The sequence below is a fragment of the Bombina bombina genome, chromosome 6 (assembly GCF_027579735.1).
Source record: "Bombina bombina isolate aBomBom1 chromosome 6, aBomBom1.pri, whole genome shotgun sequence".
In the NCBI taxonomy this organism is placed as follows: Eukaryota; Metazoa; Chordata; class Amphibia; order Anura; family Bombinatoridae; genus Bombina; species Bombina bombina.
The window spans coordinates 82375898-82394232 of record NC_069504.1 but is presented as its reverse complement, the minus strand read 5'-3'; the positions used below and the strand labels follow the sequence as shown (position 1 = coordinate 82394232).

The 18335-nt window shown below is 37.5% G+C and overlaps 1 protein-coding gene across 1 annotated transcript in view; it reads left to right on the top strand.

The window, feature by feature from the left end:
- Window positions 1–16861: 16861 nt before the first annotated feature.
- DMTF1 (cyclin D binding myb like transcription factor 1) overlaps window positions 16862–18335 on the top strand; it is a 171567-nt gene continuing 170093 nt past the window's right edge. Inside the window, exon 1 of the mRNA XM_053716504.1 lies at window positions 16862–16970. The gene's annotated coding sequence lies outside the window, so the exon portion shown is untranslated. The remainder of the gene's footprint in view (window positions 16971–18335) is intronic.

Here is an 18335-nt window from a genome sequence, read left to right as displayed (position 1 = left end):
CCTCCTGGGTTAGAAAAGTAGTGGCTACTCCAAGTATAGGTAGAAAGAAAGGGGTTACAATCTTAATTGGGAAAAGATTTCATACAAAATGTTAGATATATTTACAGATCCTGACGACAGATACCTTTTTTTAAAGATTAAAATAGTTAATTCTATCTATACGCTCTGTAACTTATACGCCCCTAATCAGATCAGTGCTGACTTTTTGGGACTCTCTCCAAAGATATTACAAGTCAAAGAAGGTTATCTTATACTTGCTGGTGATTTTAATATGGCACCATTATATCCTCTGGATAGACTGAGAAATAAGGTTAACCAATCTAAAACCAAAAGAGATTCTATAGAAACTAAAAATTTTAAAACTATCGCTCAAAACTTAGCTGTGAGGGACATTAGGAGAACCCTAAACTCAGAGTCTAGAGAATTCACTTGCTGTTCAAAAACACATAAAACACTATCAAGAATCAATCTATTTCTTGTAGATGATAACAGCTAAACTACAAGTTAAATCTGTAATTTACCCTATATGCTTATCAGACCACGCCCCCATACTTCTTCAATTATCAATTAAATCTCCCCTGTCATGATTCTCTTGTTTTTACTTCTCAAAATTTTTAATTAACAACTTAAAATTTAAAAACTGGCTTACAGCGAAGTATAATTAATTTCTTCACTTTAATAGAGAGTATCTAGACAAACCACATATATTTTGGGAAACTGCTAAAAGCAGCCCTTAGAGGGGAAATATTAGCATATAATGTTGCAATGAAATGAAAGCATAGGAAAAGGGAGAAAGAGGTTTAAAATTTCATACAACCACTATCTATTAAATAGGACACCAGATAACTGGTCTTCCTATATAAGCTTCAAAAGAGAGAGATACCTTTTTTTTTAAACTTTTATTTATGACCAATAAAGGGTACAAAGCTACAAATTGCATCATCAGCACACCTCGCAGGGTGAGCTAAAAAGGCAGATATAACAATACGATAAGCTGCGATTTCATACATTAACATACATGTAGCTTTGAGAATTTTCAATGGGTCGACAAGTGTTCTAATAGATATGGGTTTGTACCACAATATTGGGGGTTTTAATATTATTAAACTTAAAATAAAATACCAACACAGAAATCAAACAAACAAACAAGACGTACCCAGTCCTATCAAGAATAATACTGAGAGACTTAGCATGAGTAACAGTCTGACTGAACAGTGCCCAAATCTATGTCCATAGAAGGTTTTCGAAAGGTATGGGAAGTCAGAATGGGGTGCTGAGCAGTTTTCCTATGCAACTGAGCCACATAATATAATGATGAAATCTATGCTGTCAGTATGATGCATTGGTCGAAACATTAGAATTTCTATGCAATCCAACGGAAAAGAAAGCTGTCAAGCCCTTTCTGGGACATAAGTTTATTATAAGCAGAACAAAATCCAAGGTAGACTGCTTGATGGTGGATATATTTGTTACTAAGTAAAATAGTTTTGTGTAACAGGGAGGTTGACTGAATTTGATTTTTAAAGTGCCTTAGTAGAATAAATAACCATCCTGTTCTGTTAGGTACTAACCTTGGACTTAAAGGGACATTAAACCCAAATTTTTTCTTTCATAATTCAGACAGATAATACAATTTTAAACAACATTCCAATTTACTTCTATTATCTAATTTGCTTCATTTTTTAGATATCCTTTGTTTAAGAAATAGCAATGCCCACGGGTGAGCCAATCACAGGAGGCATCTATGTGCAGCCACCAATCAGAAGCTACTGAGCCTATCTAGATATGCTTTTCAGGAAAAAATATCAAGAGAATGAAGCAAATTAGATAATAGAAGTAAATTAGAAAGTTGTTTAAAATGGTATTCTCTATCTGAATCATGAAAGAAAAAAATTGGGTTTAATGTCCCTTTAAACTTCCTCTTAAGAGAACTAAAAATGGAAGCAGTATGCAGTATTTAATAAAGTATGTTGCCATATAACTAAGAATTAAGATACAAGACATAAAAACATGTCCTGCACATCATCCCTAATCATGCTTTGAAAACTGTAGCGTAAATTGCAGTTAAACGTCCATGCAGTATCTGGGGAGTATTAATACTGAGTCGTGTAATGTGTCACTTTGTGGAAATACAGGATTAGTCAATATCGATAGTTCTCCACTATTAAAACAGATATAAACATTAGGTAGCTCATCATGTCTTAAAGTACAAGTAAGTTAGGCAATAACTGCACATAGAATTTATCAAACGTCCATGCAGTAGCTGGAAAGTATTAATACTGATTTGTGTAATGCGTCACTTTGTGGAAATTCAGGATTAGTCATTGTCAATAGGTCTCCATTATCAAAACAGATATAAATATTAGGTAACTCATCATGTGTTAAAGTATAAGCAATTTAGGCAAGAACTGCACATACAATTTATCAAGCAGGCATCCAGTAGCTGGGAAGTATTAATACTGAATTGTGTGGTGCGTCACTTTGTGGAGATTCAGGATTAGTCATTATCGATAGTTCTCCATTATTAAAACAGATATAAACATTAGGTAACTCATCATGTATTAAAGTACGAGTAAGTTAGGCAAAAACTGTACATACAATTTAGACAACCCTTATATGAGAAAGCGGAGCTTGTATGGGGCAGCCAGCACTTTTTTCCCCCCCCTTAAATAAAATAGTGGTATAACACTGTAAAACAAGTGGCAAAGATTAAAAACTAACACAAAACAATAGCAAAACCATGCAAGACTGAGCTCTGAACAGTTGCTCTAGTATGATTCCGCTGTGTATCGGGAGTCCATTGCTGCTAGGTAAACCGACACATCTTCAGTTAAGACCTGATATTAGAGGGGTCATTCTGTGGAAGTGACCCAGTAAATTGGAGAGCAGGACCTGCAAAGAGCCATCTACAATGTGATACGCAGTATGAATAGATGAGTAAGACACGTGGGAAGCAGAACCCACATTGCAAAACCCGAGCAGCTCTAAAACAGGCAAGCCTATCCTAAACTATAAATACATTGAAACAAGTGTAGCATAACAAGTTGTATCTGGTTGCGTTGAGAAAGATGATCACACATGTCCCCAAACATGGCATCCAGAAGAGTTTTCCTATGTGTCCGTCTCAGCCGACTCCAGTGGCAAGGTAGTGCCTCAGTACCTTCTTCTTAATGGCTATCTTCCAAATAAGTCGATGCAGACAGTTGTAAAAAAAGTCCAGAGTGTTGGGCAGGTGGACCCGTGTCCTCAGTGAGTTACGAGCTGATAGGGAGTTCACAGCAGTGCAAGCAGCCCTCTCCCTTCATGCGTAGTCCAGAAGCCACAGCCCACATCAGGGAGAATGCTGACAAGGTCTCAGTACTTTAGAATTGTTGTTTGGCTGCGTGCAGACCCTCCATGACATTCTGCACAACCCGAGGGGATAGGTGATTGTCGGGTCTGACTATATGTGAGGATTGATCTTCCACGAGATAAGCTGTAGGTTTCCCATGTATGTCTAATAGCAGTGGTATGGTGACATTACAGGGTAAGCCCGACATCTTCAGATTAGCAACAAGTGCACTCCGTGACTCTGAGTCATAATAGCTAGGTTGTTCAGTGTCTTGACCTTTTTCTGCAGTGCCGGGACTTGTATTCTGTAGCAGCTTACACAGCTTTTCACAGCTGTAAAGTAGCTTTTCCAGTCCGGGAGAGAGAATTGTGAATCGTGCCGTGCTTATCTCATTCTTGGAATCCATTGCCTTGTGGACGACTGAGACAGCTATATGCCGAGTCAATTAGACTCTATATTTAGCTATAATGCCTTCCGGGGTAGAAGAGTTGGACTTACTTCTATCTGCTAAGTGTTCCCAGACAGCTTGCCTGTCAAGGGAGAGGCAGATGGCGTTGATAGATGGCTGTTAAGTAGAAATTAAAAGTGGATTTCTACAGAGCCGATGAGGCTTGCGGCCATCTTGGAGAGCCACCCACCGGAAGTCCTCGAGAGATACCTTTTTAATCCATGAGACTACTATCAAGGAATTAAAACTGCAGGCCAAGTTTTAAAAACAAGGAAATAAAGCGGAGAAACTATTGGCCAATCTGGTTAAATATAATAGACCTACTATTGTAGAAAAATTGCAAAATGAACCTTTGGTAGCGTCTAAGTCTGAGGAAGTATTACAGGTCTTCACTGATTATTTTAAAGAAATATATGCTTTCAAAGGATCCAATCTAATACAGAGAGATCAATTCTGGGAGAAAATTAATAACCCATCTATATCAACTGATTTATCTTCCTTAGTGAACTCCCCTTATTACTCAAACTGAAATTTCAAAGGCCATACAGGCCTTGCAATTAAATAAAGCACCTGGGCTTGATGCTATCCCAGATGAGTTTTATAGAATCTTGTCTCAGTCTATCACTCTTCACCTTGATAAACTTTATAATTATTTTTAATTCTGGGAACAACCCAATTCCATCCAACTTTACTGCTTCTCCTACAACGTTAATCTTAAAACCAGATAAAGATCCCACCAAAAAAGAATCATATAGACCGATAGCACTCAAACACTGACTATAAAATTCTTACTTCTATTTTAGCTCTTAGATTACAAAATGTTCTATTTCATATTATTCATAAAGACCAAGCCTCCTCCAATCACGGCTTTCCCCCCAGGGGAGTCATTGTCTGAGGCCATGCCATGATTGGAGGAAGCCGGATTAGTCATTGCCGACGTGTGAATAGAAGATCTCCGGGTAGGGGAAGCTGCTCTGGCTGTGAAAAGAACAAAGGTAAGTTTTTAAACAAAACGGCTGCTTTCTAAACTATGATGAATGAAAGTGCCCCTGTTTTTAATAGTATTTTTAAAAACAGGGCTTTCTTTCATCAAAGTTTACCTTCACTTTAAAGATAATTTTGTTAACTTTATTATAAATTTATATAATAACCCTCAAACAAAACTCTGAGTCAACGGCCTAGAATCTTCAGTAATTACTCTTAGTAGGGGCACAAGACAAGGTTGCCCACTATTCCCTTAATATTCAATATTTCAATCGAACCTCTGGTCATAATGTACAGGCAAAGCTTAGATGGGATTAGAATTGGCCATAACGAAAATAAGATTGCCTTATATGCAGATGACATCCTTCAATACTTATCCTTCAAACTTTGTTCAATGTTTTCAGAATTAATATAACAGGGTGTGAGGCAGTGTACTAGAATTCATTAAACTAGGCGTGTTTGATAGGTAGTTGCACCAACAGTCAGAAAATAGTGGTATTATGCTAATGTCTCTAAGACACTGCCCGCATCCTGGATTATTAGTACAAACGTTGCTATATCCTAGCCCAAACTTAGTTTAGTGTTTCCAGAATCTGGAAGTTAATATAACAGAGTATAGAGCAATGTCCTAGTATTCATTAGCATTGGCGTATTAAAGGGTAATTATACAGGCAGTCAGAATTAAATGGCGGTATTACACTAGTGCCTGCATACTGAATGATTAACCCAAACGTAGCTATATCTCTGCCCAAACTTCTTTCTATGTTTGCTGAATCTGGGAATCAATATAACACAGTATGAATCAATGTCCAAGTATTAAATAGCATTGGTGTGTCAATAGGTGGTTACACAAACAGTAAAAATTAAGTAGCGGTATTACGCTAGTGTCTCTAAGCCACTGCCCGCATATTGAATTATTTATGTTAGAACAACCGATCTACTAGCGATACAGAATTGAACAGCTGCATATGAGTGAGTTGCTTGCTAAAATTAGAATCCCCTGATTCTCTCTCCCCCTAACATGTTTCACTTCTTAACTTTGTCAAAGGCCTTTTTATTTACATTGGGGATAGTATTATTACACACTTCGCTTTACTTTAACCTCAGTTACACCCTGTAGCCTCTTATATCCAGTGGTGCTGCATATTACACGTCAGCTGATTATAGCACACTCATTACATCAGCCCACTATTGGTTTTACCATTTTTGGTAATAGGATTGGGTCTCTCTGTGTGGCCAACCAGCATACTCAAGAGTGCCACTAGATAACCAGTTTGACCATTGTAGTCATTTTTTTGTCTTTACTGGTATTGACATTTAGAATTAGCTGCATATGTTTGTCTTGTGTTTTTAATGGGAAATATGTTTTTAAACATACTTAATAAAAGTTAATTTTTAATGACCTTCTTGTCACTTTTACATACTTCATATATGAAGATTATTTCCAATTGATGATTGTGAGTCATTGAGTGCTATTTATGTACACTCTTTTTGTAGAGTGAAACTCATACTACTATCCCTGTCTCAGTCCATTTAGTGAAATAAAACTCAAGTAATATCAGTCAGCACCTGGATCACTTGCACGCCACGTAGGGGTACCACCAGACCCTACCATATATATCAAATAAAGTCCAAAGGATGTGGCAGCAATAGGTGAATTCAAATGGTCTTTATTTAGGCACAACAAACAAAGCAGCAACGTTTCGGGAATATTCTCCCTTTATCAAGCATAAAACATTGTGGTAAAAAGCATCCTAATATACCCTCCCCCACCAGAGGGCAGTAGAGAGACAACTTCCTAATTCACACAATTCTTTTTAACCCTTTCATGTTTTTTAAGGTTAACACAGGAAATTACCACATAAATACACAACAAAGATACAGATTAAAAATATTAAAAAGTAATATCTATACAAAAATAAATATACTATCATCACAAAATTTTATATTTATTTGATATATATGGTAGGGTCTGGTGGTACACCTACGTGGCGTGCAAGTGATCCAGGTGCTGACTGATATTACTTGAGTTTTATTGATCGTTGGTACCACTATCTATTCGTGCACCTGGTTGGAAATTTGTCCTATTAAAGATGGAAGAAGCACAACAGAATTGGAAAACTTTCTCATACTCTGATACAGAGGCAGCAAGGATTACCACCTTAACTAAAGGCTCCAGAGAGTTTTTGAAAATGGCACCATCTGAGTCTATTTCTAAGGACTATGAAAAGTTGGCTAAAAAGAAATTGGCATATGACTTACATGCCACTACCCTAAGTGAGTATCATAGGGTTAAACGGATCTGAGAATGACAGCTCGTCCTACACTAATGAGGGAGAATAAAGCCTACTGTGAGGTGTTTGAACAAATCCTAAATAAATGTTCAATGGACTTGCTGGTGCTGACTGTAGACTGTCTAAATAAAGAAACTGCGGAACAACAATTGAAACTCAAGGAAATGGAATCTGTAATTAAAAACAGCCTACCGACTGATGAATAATCTAAATTACTTACCCAGGTGGATGCCACTGTGGGAGAATTAAAGAAGTCTATCGATTAAAGCCACAAACATCCACAGGCTCTTCTCTATTATAGATCAATTTGGATAATTTTCAGGGTATAAAGTTAACCCGTCTACATCGGAAATCCTTTGGATAAGGAAAAATAAAAATTCTATAATAGATCTTCCTTTTAAAACAGTGACCAAGGCCTTCAGATATCTAAGAATCCTCATCTCCCCCCACCCTGACACTTGGTATAATCTTAATATTCCCCCCATTTTGGACAAGGTTATATAGTATATGAAGAACTGGATGCATTTTCTGCTATTTCAGGCAGAGTTGCCATTTTCAAGATGATCCTTCTTCCTAAAATCCTATATGTACTTCAAAATGTTCCATTTCTTCTCAAATGGAAAGATTAGAAAAAACTGAATGCCTCTTTACGTCGGTTTATCTGGCATAATAAGAAACCCAGAATTTCCTACAACAAACTCGGTCTCCTGAAAGAATATGCGGGCTTGGCATTACCAAATTTCTATGGTTACCATCTTATATTTTTAGCTAGGTCTGGATGGATTTGTGATTCAGACTATTTTACTAATAATGCACTTGAAAAAAATATGATGATATTTCTCTTGAATCTGTTAGCATTGATCCACTGTAGACCATCTGCAATTCCTAATTGCGTTAAAAAAACTTCTATCTATCTACACTCCTACTAAGCTTGGTGGAAACTTTTCAAATCCTTAGGCGTAAATCCTAATATCCCCAAATATCATACCTTGGCAACACTGACTTTCAACTAGGCACACAGGCACCCCCCTTCCAAAGATGGAATACCCTTGGTTTGTCTAGTATGTCCCAGTTAATAGCCTGGAAATCAACTCAGTGAAGCCCTTTAATACTTTGGTTAGGGAATTTAGTCTTCCTAACAAATATTTCTTTGCTTACCTGCAAGTAAGGCACTATGTCTTTAAATTAGCAGAATTTGGTTGGAGTTGGTCTTGAGGACCCATCGATAAATGCCTTGTGTTGGTTAAAAATTGAATTTACTCAATTTCATTTTGGTACCAATTGCTGATTTCTCAAAAAGGGTGAGTCAAATTCAATAGCAATTTCTTCAGTCGCATTTACAACACTATCCTCCTCTTGGAGAGAGTCCCATGTCAAGTGACTCTACAGAACATATTACACCCCGGCAAATGGAGCAAAGTTGGGTAATGACAAATTCAATAAATGCCCAAAGTGTTCACAATCAGCAGCAAATCTAGTCCATATGATTTGGAATTGCCCCAAAATAAGACAACTCTGGCAGAAAGTAGAATATTGGATTGTTAATGTTTTGAAACTCACTTTAAGAACTCTATCTCTAAGGTTAGTGGTATTCCTTTCAGATGACGCTCACCATCTTCATATTAATAAAATCATCTATATGATTATCTTGACAAGATACCTAATCTTCAAAAAATGGAAAACAGGTAATATCCCTAATATATCAGAAATTAAGACTTATCTGATGAAACAATGTATACTAGAACAGCATGATACTGACATGCATAATGAACGTGATATATGCCACTTTTTAATAAATGGGCGCCTTTAATTAAAATCCTACCTCCTACGGAAATCGATTACTTGATTTTTCCTTTTCTGATTTCAGAGATAGTTCTGTCGGAGATATGGTGAAAGGCAAGAGAGAGTGTGCTTATATTATTATTATTTTAATTTTTTTTTTCTCTCCCTACCCCCCAGAATAGGTGGAAAGTTATTATATTGCAAAGTCCATCAATAGTTTGTTGTTTCTTGTTTCTGGGTTTTTCTTTTCTTTTTCTTACTATAATATAAGTTTCCATTTTAATACAGAATAATTTATATTTCATATATATTATTTTACGCCTGGTATGGCCAAGACACTGTTTAATGTATAATTTGTCAACAAGCCCTGTGAGGCAAAATATTTTGTGTTATAATGGACCTTTTAATTCTGTATAACTTCTTAATGTTATGAGAATCAAGTAAAGTGGAGAGGAAAAAAAAGAGAATGTATTTTAGAATGTCATGCTTTTTATTATGTTCCGTTTAATTTTTGTTAGAAACCCTTAGAGCAGATCATAAATTGCACCTTTTTCAGGTATAGAGCAATGTACTGGTACAGTAAATTATAAAGTTGCTTAAAATTGCACGCTCTATCTGAATCACAAAAGAAAAAATTTGGGTTCACTGTCCCTTTAATGCTGATGTTATTTTTTTTTTTTTTTAGGACCAGAACAATGTATGAGCATTTAATTCAGATTGTTAAATTTTATTTTTCTGGTCCAGAGCAATGTACTGCCATGTATTGTATGTATAATGATATATTTCAAGTAATCCACACAAACAATGTAAATCGTATTCTTTCTATAATACTATACCTGCACTTTCTTATTTATGTTAATATGAAAATTAATAAAAAAAATAAAATAAAAAAAAAAACACATGTGGAGTAACTCTAATTTAGATACCTGCGGAGTAACCTAGTTCCATTATGGCAGCGCCCATGATGATTAGTGGGAAGTGCAATCTCCACTTAGATTACAAGTGGAGCGCTAAATATCGCTTGGGGAACTTTTAGAAAATGAATCAGAGATCTAATCTCTGGTTAATTTTCTGATCGCCAATTGCTACCACGAGCTTGCGGTAGCAATAACCAGCAAATGGGAGCGTGATAATTTAGCAGCAAATTGACAGTATTGGGAACTGCAAAACAAAGCATCTGTGATAATATCTTCTAGACAGAACCACTGCCCAAATAATCTTACAGAAACCTTTGGGAGAGCATGGCATTCTGAACTCATATACCAATAAATGTAAACATTACAGCCATGAATATACAGCCTCATGCTACATATTTAAAAACTGATCCTTAGTTCAGGAGGAACAACCTTTAGACCATAATGTATAATAGAAAATTGTATTTGGTTAGATTTTTCCTCAAAAAGCATTTTAATTAAAAAAAAAATATCTGGTTTGTGTTTAACCTTTTTGCAGGAGTTAAAGAGACACTAAACCAAATTTTTTCTTTCTTTCGTGATTCAGATCGAGCATGCAATTTTAAGCAACTTTCTAATTTACGCCTATTATCACTTTTTCTTCGTTCTCTTACTATCTTTATTTGAAAAGTAAGAATGTAAGCTTAGCACCTGGGTTGTGCTTGCTGATTGATGGCTAAATGTAGCCAAAAATCAGCAAGCGCTATCCAGGGTTCTGAACCAAAAATGGGCAAGCTCCTTAGCTAAGATTCCTGCTTTTTCAAATAAAGATAGCAAGAGAATGAAGAAAATTGACAATAGGAGTAAATTAGAAAGTTGCTTAAAATTGCATGATCTATCTGAATCATGAAAGAAAAAAAAAATGGGTTTAGTATCTAACTCCTGTAAAAAGGTTAAACCAGATTTGTGTTTAGTATCCCTTTAAACACTGACAGGTGGAGAAACGCTAGTTTTAAAATTACATGCTCTAACAAATTTATTACCAAAAAAGTTTCTAATAAAACTCATGACTGTTTCAATATCTTTTGCTGCATATGCACATATACTCTGTGCATCACATTGAAATAAAACACTTGCTCAGAAAGTTTATATGGGGTGCATTTATCAAGCAATTAATGCACCTTTGGAGCCCTGGTGGTGCAGGTTTGATGATGTGAGCCGGCTTACTCCATGTATCCTCTCAGGTGGTAAAGTTAAAACATCTTGAACTTGTTTGTTCTGAGTGATTGACATGTTGTTCGAGAGCAGGGCTGAGTGAAGTTCTCATGCAATAACATACCTCCCAACATTTGAGGCTAGGTATTAGGGACTCAGAATGTTGAGGTGGGCTGTCACCATTTTTTTGGGTGAGGGAGTGTCAGAAGGGTGCAGTCACTGGTGTATAGTAGGTGGGATCATGGGGCATATTTTAGTGCTTTGTGTGTGTCTGGGCAGTGTATGGGTAGGGCAAATGGAAATTCTGCAAATAGGGACTTATGACTACATCATAGCTCAGAATGAGGGATGGACCCTCTCAAACAGGGACAATTGGGAGGTCTATGTGAGCTTTCCATGAACAGGTGTTTCCTTAATTGGGAAGTTTGTCTGTCAATTTCATGATAAATGGGGCTCAGAGTGTAAGTAATACAGGGAGTGCAGAATTATTAGGCAAATGAGTATTTTGACCACATCATCCTCTTTATGCATGTTGTCTTACTCCAAGCTGTATAGGCTCGTAAGCCTACTACCAATTAAGCATATTAGGTGATGTGCATCTCTGTAATGAGAAGGGGTGTGGTCTAATGACATCAACACCCTATATCAGGTGTGCATAATTATTAGGCAACTTCCTTTCCTTTGGCAAAATGGGTCAAAAGAAGGACTTGATAGGCTCAGAAAAGTAAAAAATTGTGAGATATCTTGCAGAGGGATGCAGCACTCTTAAAATTGCAAAGCTTCTGAAGCGTGATCATCGAACAATCAAGCGTTTAATTCAAAATAGTCAACAGGGTCGCATGAAGCGTGTGGAAAAACCAAGGCGCAAAATAACTGCCCATGAACTGAGAAAAGTCAAGCGTGCAGCTGCCAAGATGCCACTTGCCACCAGTTTGGCCATATTTCAGAGCTGCAACATCACTGGAGTGCCCAAAAGCACAAGGTGTGCAATACTCAGAGACATGGCCAAGGTAAGAAAGGCTGAAAGACGACCACCACTGAACAAGACACACAAGCTGAAACGTCAAGACTGGGCCAAGAAATATCTCAAGACTGATTTTTCTAAGGTTTTATGGACTGATGAAATGAGAGTGAGTCTTGATGGGCCAGATGGATGGGCCCGTGGCTGGATTGGTAAAGGGCAGAGAGCTCCAGTCCGACTCAGACGCCAGCAAGGTGGAGGTGGAGTACTGGTTTGGGCTGGTATCATCAAAGATGAGCTTGTGGGGCCTTTTCGGGTTGAGGATGGAGTCAAGCTCAACTCCCAGTCCTACTGCCAGTTTCTGGAAGACACCTTCTTCAAGCAGTGGTACAGGAAGAAGTCTGCATCCTTGAAGAAAAACATGATTTTCATGCAGGACAATGCTCCATCACACGCGTCCAAGTACTCCACAGCGTGGCTGGCAAGAAAGGGTATAAAAGAAGAAAATCTAATGACATGGCCTCCTTGTTCACCTGATCTGAACCCCATTGAGAACCTGTGGTCCATCATCAAATGTGAGATTTACAAGGAGGGAAAACACTACACCTCTCTGAACAGTGTCTGGGAGGCTGTGGTTGCTGCTGCACGCAATGTTGATGGTGAACAGATCAAAACACTGACAGAATCCATGGATGGCAGGCTTTTGAGTGTCCTTGCAAAGAAAGGTGGCTATATTGGTCACTGATTTGTTTTTGTTTTGTTTTTGAATGTCAGAAATGTATATTTGTGAATGTTGAGATGTTATATTGGTTTCACTGGTAAAAATAAATAATTGAAATGGGTATATATTTGTTTTTTGTTAAGTTGCCTAATAATTATGCACAGTAATAGTCACCTGCACACACAGATATCCCCCTAAAATAGCTAAAACTAAAAACAAACTAAAAACTACTTCCAAAAATATTCAGCTTTGATATTAATGAGTTGTTTGGGTTCATTGAGAACATGGTTGTTGTTCAATAATAAAATTAATCCTCAAAAATACAACTTGCCTAATAATTCTGCACTCCCTGTATATCAGATTGTATAATTGCTGACAAATGCATGACACTGACTTCTCTCTGACCGGGTGCAGGGCGCATGTACAGATGTCAGTGCAAGATGTACATTTTACTATAAGCACCTTAGCTTATGCATTTGTACTGTAACATTGTTTCCATATATGCACCTTAGCTTATGCATTTGTACTGTAACATTGTTTCTATATGTGCACCTTAGCTTATGCATTTGTACTGTAACATTGTTTCCATATATGCACCCTAGCTTATGCATTTGTACTGTAACATTGTTTCCATATATGCACCTTAGCTTATGCATTTGTACTGTAACATTGTTTCCATATATGCACCTTAGCTTATGCATTTGTACTGTAACATTGTTTCTATATGTGCACCTTAGCTTATGCATTTGTACTGTAACATTGTTTCTATATGTGCACCTTAGCTTATGCATTTGTACTGTAACATTGTTTCCATATATGCACCTTAGCTTATGCATTTGTACTGTAACATTGTTTCTATATATGCACCTTAGCTTATGTATATGTACTGTAACATTGTTTCTATATGTGCACCTTAGCTTATGCATTTGTACTGTAACATTGTTTCTATATGTGCACCTTAGCTTATGCATTTGTACTGTAACATTGTTTCCATATATGATGCACCTTAGCTTATGCAATTGTACTGTAACATTGTTTCCATATATGCACCTTAGCTTATGCAATTGTACTGTAACATTGTTTCTATATGTGCACCTTAGATTATGCAATTGTACTGTAACATTGTTTCCATATATGATGCACCTTAGCTTATGCAATTGTACTGTAACATTGTTTCCATATATGCACCTTAGTTTATGCAATTGTACTGTAACATTGTTTCCATATATGCACCTTAGCTTATGCAATTGTACTGTAACATTGTTTCCATATATGATCAGGACCGTCTTTAACACAGGGCAAAAGGGGCAGCTGCCCTGGGCCCAGTCTCTGTTGAGGGGCCCAAGAGTCCTAAAAAAAAAAAAAAAAATTTTTTTTTTTTTATGGTTCACACCAGACTGCTGATGTGACATGGGGAACACACACATTCAGTCCTAATACTGTCACAGTTCAAAGTACTCTGCTTATATTTTTTTTAAAAACTGTGCCAGACCGTGCCGGTGTCATGTGACATGCCAAGCTAGTGCCATGTGCTGTTTTAGATGTGCACTGTGCAGCACTGAATGCAAAGCCCTAACTCGGCATCCAGCCATTTCCCACTGCATCAGAAAAGGTCCTACTGGGGTTACCACTGTTACCAGGTAACTGCTCTGGTGGTGGGGATTGTTTCTGGGTAGGGCTGACTGTAGGCGCATGCAGCAGAAAGCTGGAGCGGCAGGCACATGAGGATTTGAGCATCTGTGCAGCTGCATACACTGCTCTCTTCAGTCTTGAGGCTGTGTGACTCATCTCACACTGTATCCATGCAGCCTTGGACAGACAGCATCCAGTCTACTGGTCCCCTTAGCCCTGCTCTTTCTGCTGTGGCCCTAAGATCAACTAACTGAAGTTTGTTAGGGGAATAGTGCTTTGTAGAAAGGTGTCAGTGGGAAGAATAAGTGAGTGCACACACGCCCCTCCCCATGCAGCATTGTCTAGTTCAGGGTGAGAGGGAAGTTGTTCCTAGCAAAGAAGCGACATGTGCTGGTGTGGCTGATGTATAGCGTCATGCTGATACTTCACACATTAATGTAAGGTTTATTTTTATAGTTTTTATTTTTTCTCTGTCTCAGATTTTACAGCTTCCCATAGTAGTTCTGCTGTTCCATGCAGTAGACTTATATGTGTCTGCACCTCCATGCTTCCTCCTTTACCTTGCTCTGCTCCTGTTGGCTGCCCTAAATCTCTTTAACCAGTTAACCTCACACCAGAATCACATTCAAAAGAATATTAAATGAATCCACAGTGGAGGAATTTATATATTTATTTACTTATTAGTACTGCTTAGGTCCAGTTTCATATATTGCAATTTTTTTTTTTTTTAAATGATTAGCCCAGCAGTGGATGATCCACCGCTGGGCTAATAATAATAAAAAAAATTGATTTAGTTGTTTTTTGGGATGTTGGGGTGGAGAGCGAAATTGCATGGGGTGGGGGGGGGGGGCCCAAGAAATTTTTTGCCATGGGTCCAATCAATATTAAAGACGGCCCTGTATATGATGCACCTTAGCTTATGCATTTGTACTGTAACATTGTTTCTATATGTGCACCTTAGCTTATGCATTTGTACTGTAACATTGTTTCTATATGTGCACCTTAGCTCATGCATTTGTACTGTAACATTGTTTCTATATATGATGCACCATAGCTTATGCAATTGTACTGTAACATTGTTTCCATATATGATGCACCATAGCTTATGCAATTGTACTGTAACATTGTTTCCATATGTGCACCTTAGCTTATGCATTTGTACTGTAACATTGTTTCCATATGTGCACCTTAGCTTATGCATTTGTACTGTAACATTGTTTCTATATATGATGCACCATAGCTTATGCAATTGTACTGTAACATTGTTTCCATATATGATGCACCATAGCTTATGCAATTGTACTGTAACATTGTTTCCATATGTGCACCTTAGCTTATGCATTTGTACTGTAACATTGTTTCCATATGTGCACCTTAGCTTATGCATTTGTACTGTAACATTGTTTCTATATGTGCACCTTAGCTTATGCAATTGTACTGTAACATTGTTTCTATATGTGCACCTTAGCTTATGCATTTGTACTGTAACATTGTTTCCATATATGATGCACCAAAGCTTATGCAATTGTACTGTAACATTGTTTCTATATGTGCACCTTAGCTTATGCATTTGTACTGTAACATTGTTTCTATATGTGCACCTTAGCTTATGCATTTGTACTGTAACATTGTTTCTATATGTGCACCTTAGCTTATACATTTGTACTGTAACATTGTTTCTATATATGCACCTTAGCTTATGCATTTGTACTGTAACATTGTTTCTATATGTGCACCTTAGCTTATGCATTTGTACTGTAACATTGTTTCTATATGTGCACCTTAGCTTATGCATTTGTACTGTAACATTGTTTCCATATATGCACCTTAGCTTATGCATTTGTACTGTAACATTGTTTCCATATATGATGCACCAAAGCTTATGCAATTGTACTGTAACATTGTTTCCATATATGCACCTTAGCTTATGCAATTGTACTGTAACATTGTTTCCATATATGATGCACCAAAGCTTATGCAATTGTACTGTAACATTGTTTCCATATATGCACCTTAGCTTATGCAATTGTACTGTAACATTGTTTCTATATGTGCACCTTAGCTTATGCAATTGTACTGTAACATTGTTTCCATATATGTGCACCTTAGCTTATGCATTTGTACTGTAACATTGTTTCTATATGTGCACCAAAGCTTATGCAATTGTACTGTAACATTGTTTCCATATATGCACCTTAGCTTATGCATTTGTACTGTAACATTGTTTCTATATATGATGCACCATAGCTTATGCAATTGTACTGTAACATTGTTTCCATGCAAAGTTTAAAGCATTCTTTTTTCATCCTTTGGTGTTTATGTCCTTTACCTTTTCATGCAAAGATGTAATTAAATTGCTAGTTTGTTAAACTGCATATTTTTCTTTGAAAACCCTTCGTTTTTCAGCAGCATAGACAACTATTTACTATAATAAGCTTTATATTATAAACTATCCCCCCTAATCTTTAGTTTAAGAACACACTGCTTTCTCTTAACGTAAATCATTAAAGATTCGTTATCTATTTTGTTCCCGCAAATTGCCATCTTCCTTAAGGGCGGAAGTGCAGTTTCAAACCTTCCCCCGCTTCCGGTAACAGTGCTGGGTAGGCAGCGTAGGCTATCCTCGGCTCCGTGGGCTGTTGTGTTCCTGCATCCTGGTATCTCAGAGCCTCCATCCTGCTCTGCAAGTGCCCGGACCCAAAACAGGAAGTGAGTATGAGGCCCGGCCCCGTGTGTGACAAGCATGAAAGGCCCGTATGTGGCAGGAAAGACCCGTATGTGACAGGCAGGAGAGGCCCGTATGTTAGGTGCTTGCACTGGGATGCATTAGAGCGCCAGAGGGCAGGCTGGCTGGGGCCTCCTCACTTATTCTTTGTGATGGTGATGGACTATGTGGTTCCATGTCACTTTTTTATAAAATGCAGTTTTAGGTGTAACAGTACGGATGCAAATCCAATGGCTCTAATATTTGTTATGGAATGATATCCAGTAGTCCTCCCTGTACTGTAGTGACTTAATTTAGTTACTTGCTGCAGCGAAATTAAATTGATAAATAACGTATATTAGCAACAAATAATAATACAGCTTTATGCCAAACACTATGTGTCCAAAAGTGCTGCTGATTGGCCAGTACAGACATATTGGTACCCACTGTAGGTTAGATTCTTTGTGGTATGTAGAGATCTAGTTTCAGGCAGGTGATGGTGTTTTAGCCATATTAAAAGGAACATGATACTCATATGCTAAATCACTTGAAACTGATGCAGTTTAGCTGTAAAAAGCTGACAGGAAAATATCACCTGAGCTTCTCTATGTAAAAAAGGAAGATATTTTACCTCACAATCTCCTCAGCTCACCAGAGTAAGTTCTGTGTAAAAGGTTATACTCAGCTGCAGGTAAAAAGAAATAAACAGAAGCCAATCAGCATTAGCAGTGCTGAGGTCATGAACTCTTTTACAGTGATCTCATAAGATTTGACTTAAAGGGCCAGTAAACCCACAAAATAATGTTATACAATTCTGCACATAGTGCAGAATTATATAACATCAGCTTAGCGCCATCTTTCTACCTTAAAAGATTTCAGTGAAAAATTGCTACGAAAGTTACTTTTACAGTACGCCGTTCCTGGCTCTACTGAGCGGGTCTGTTTGTTTTCCCTAAGTGCATCGGGCACGCTGTCTATTCACAGCCGGCCCGATCGCACTATTAAACTCAATGTAACTCGCTCCTGCTCTGGTAGCAGGAGCGAGCTACATTGAGTTTAATGGAGCAATCGGGCCGGCTGTGAATAGACAGCGTGCCCAATGGCTTAGGGAAAACAAACATTGTATGCATTGTTTGCATTGTATATATTCTTAGTAGGCGTCTGGCTCTATTATAGCACAAATAAAATGATGATCTCTTAGGTTCTAAACCTGTTTAGATCAACAATACAAATGTTATCCTAGAACTGTGTTTCTCAACCTTATTGTAGCAACTACCCCATGCAGGCATACATATTTGTACCCTATTGCAACAAATAATTATTATTAGATTGAAGAACGAAAAGAGTCAATATTGCATATCCCAGAATTA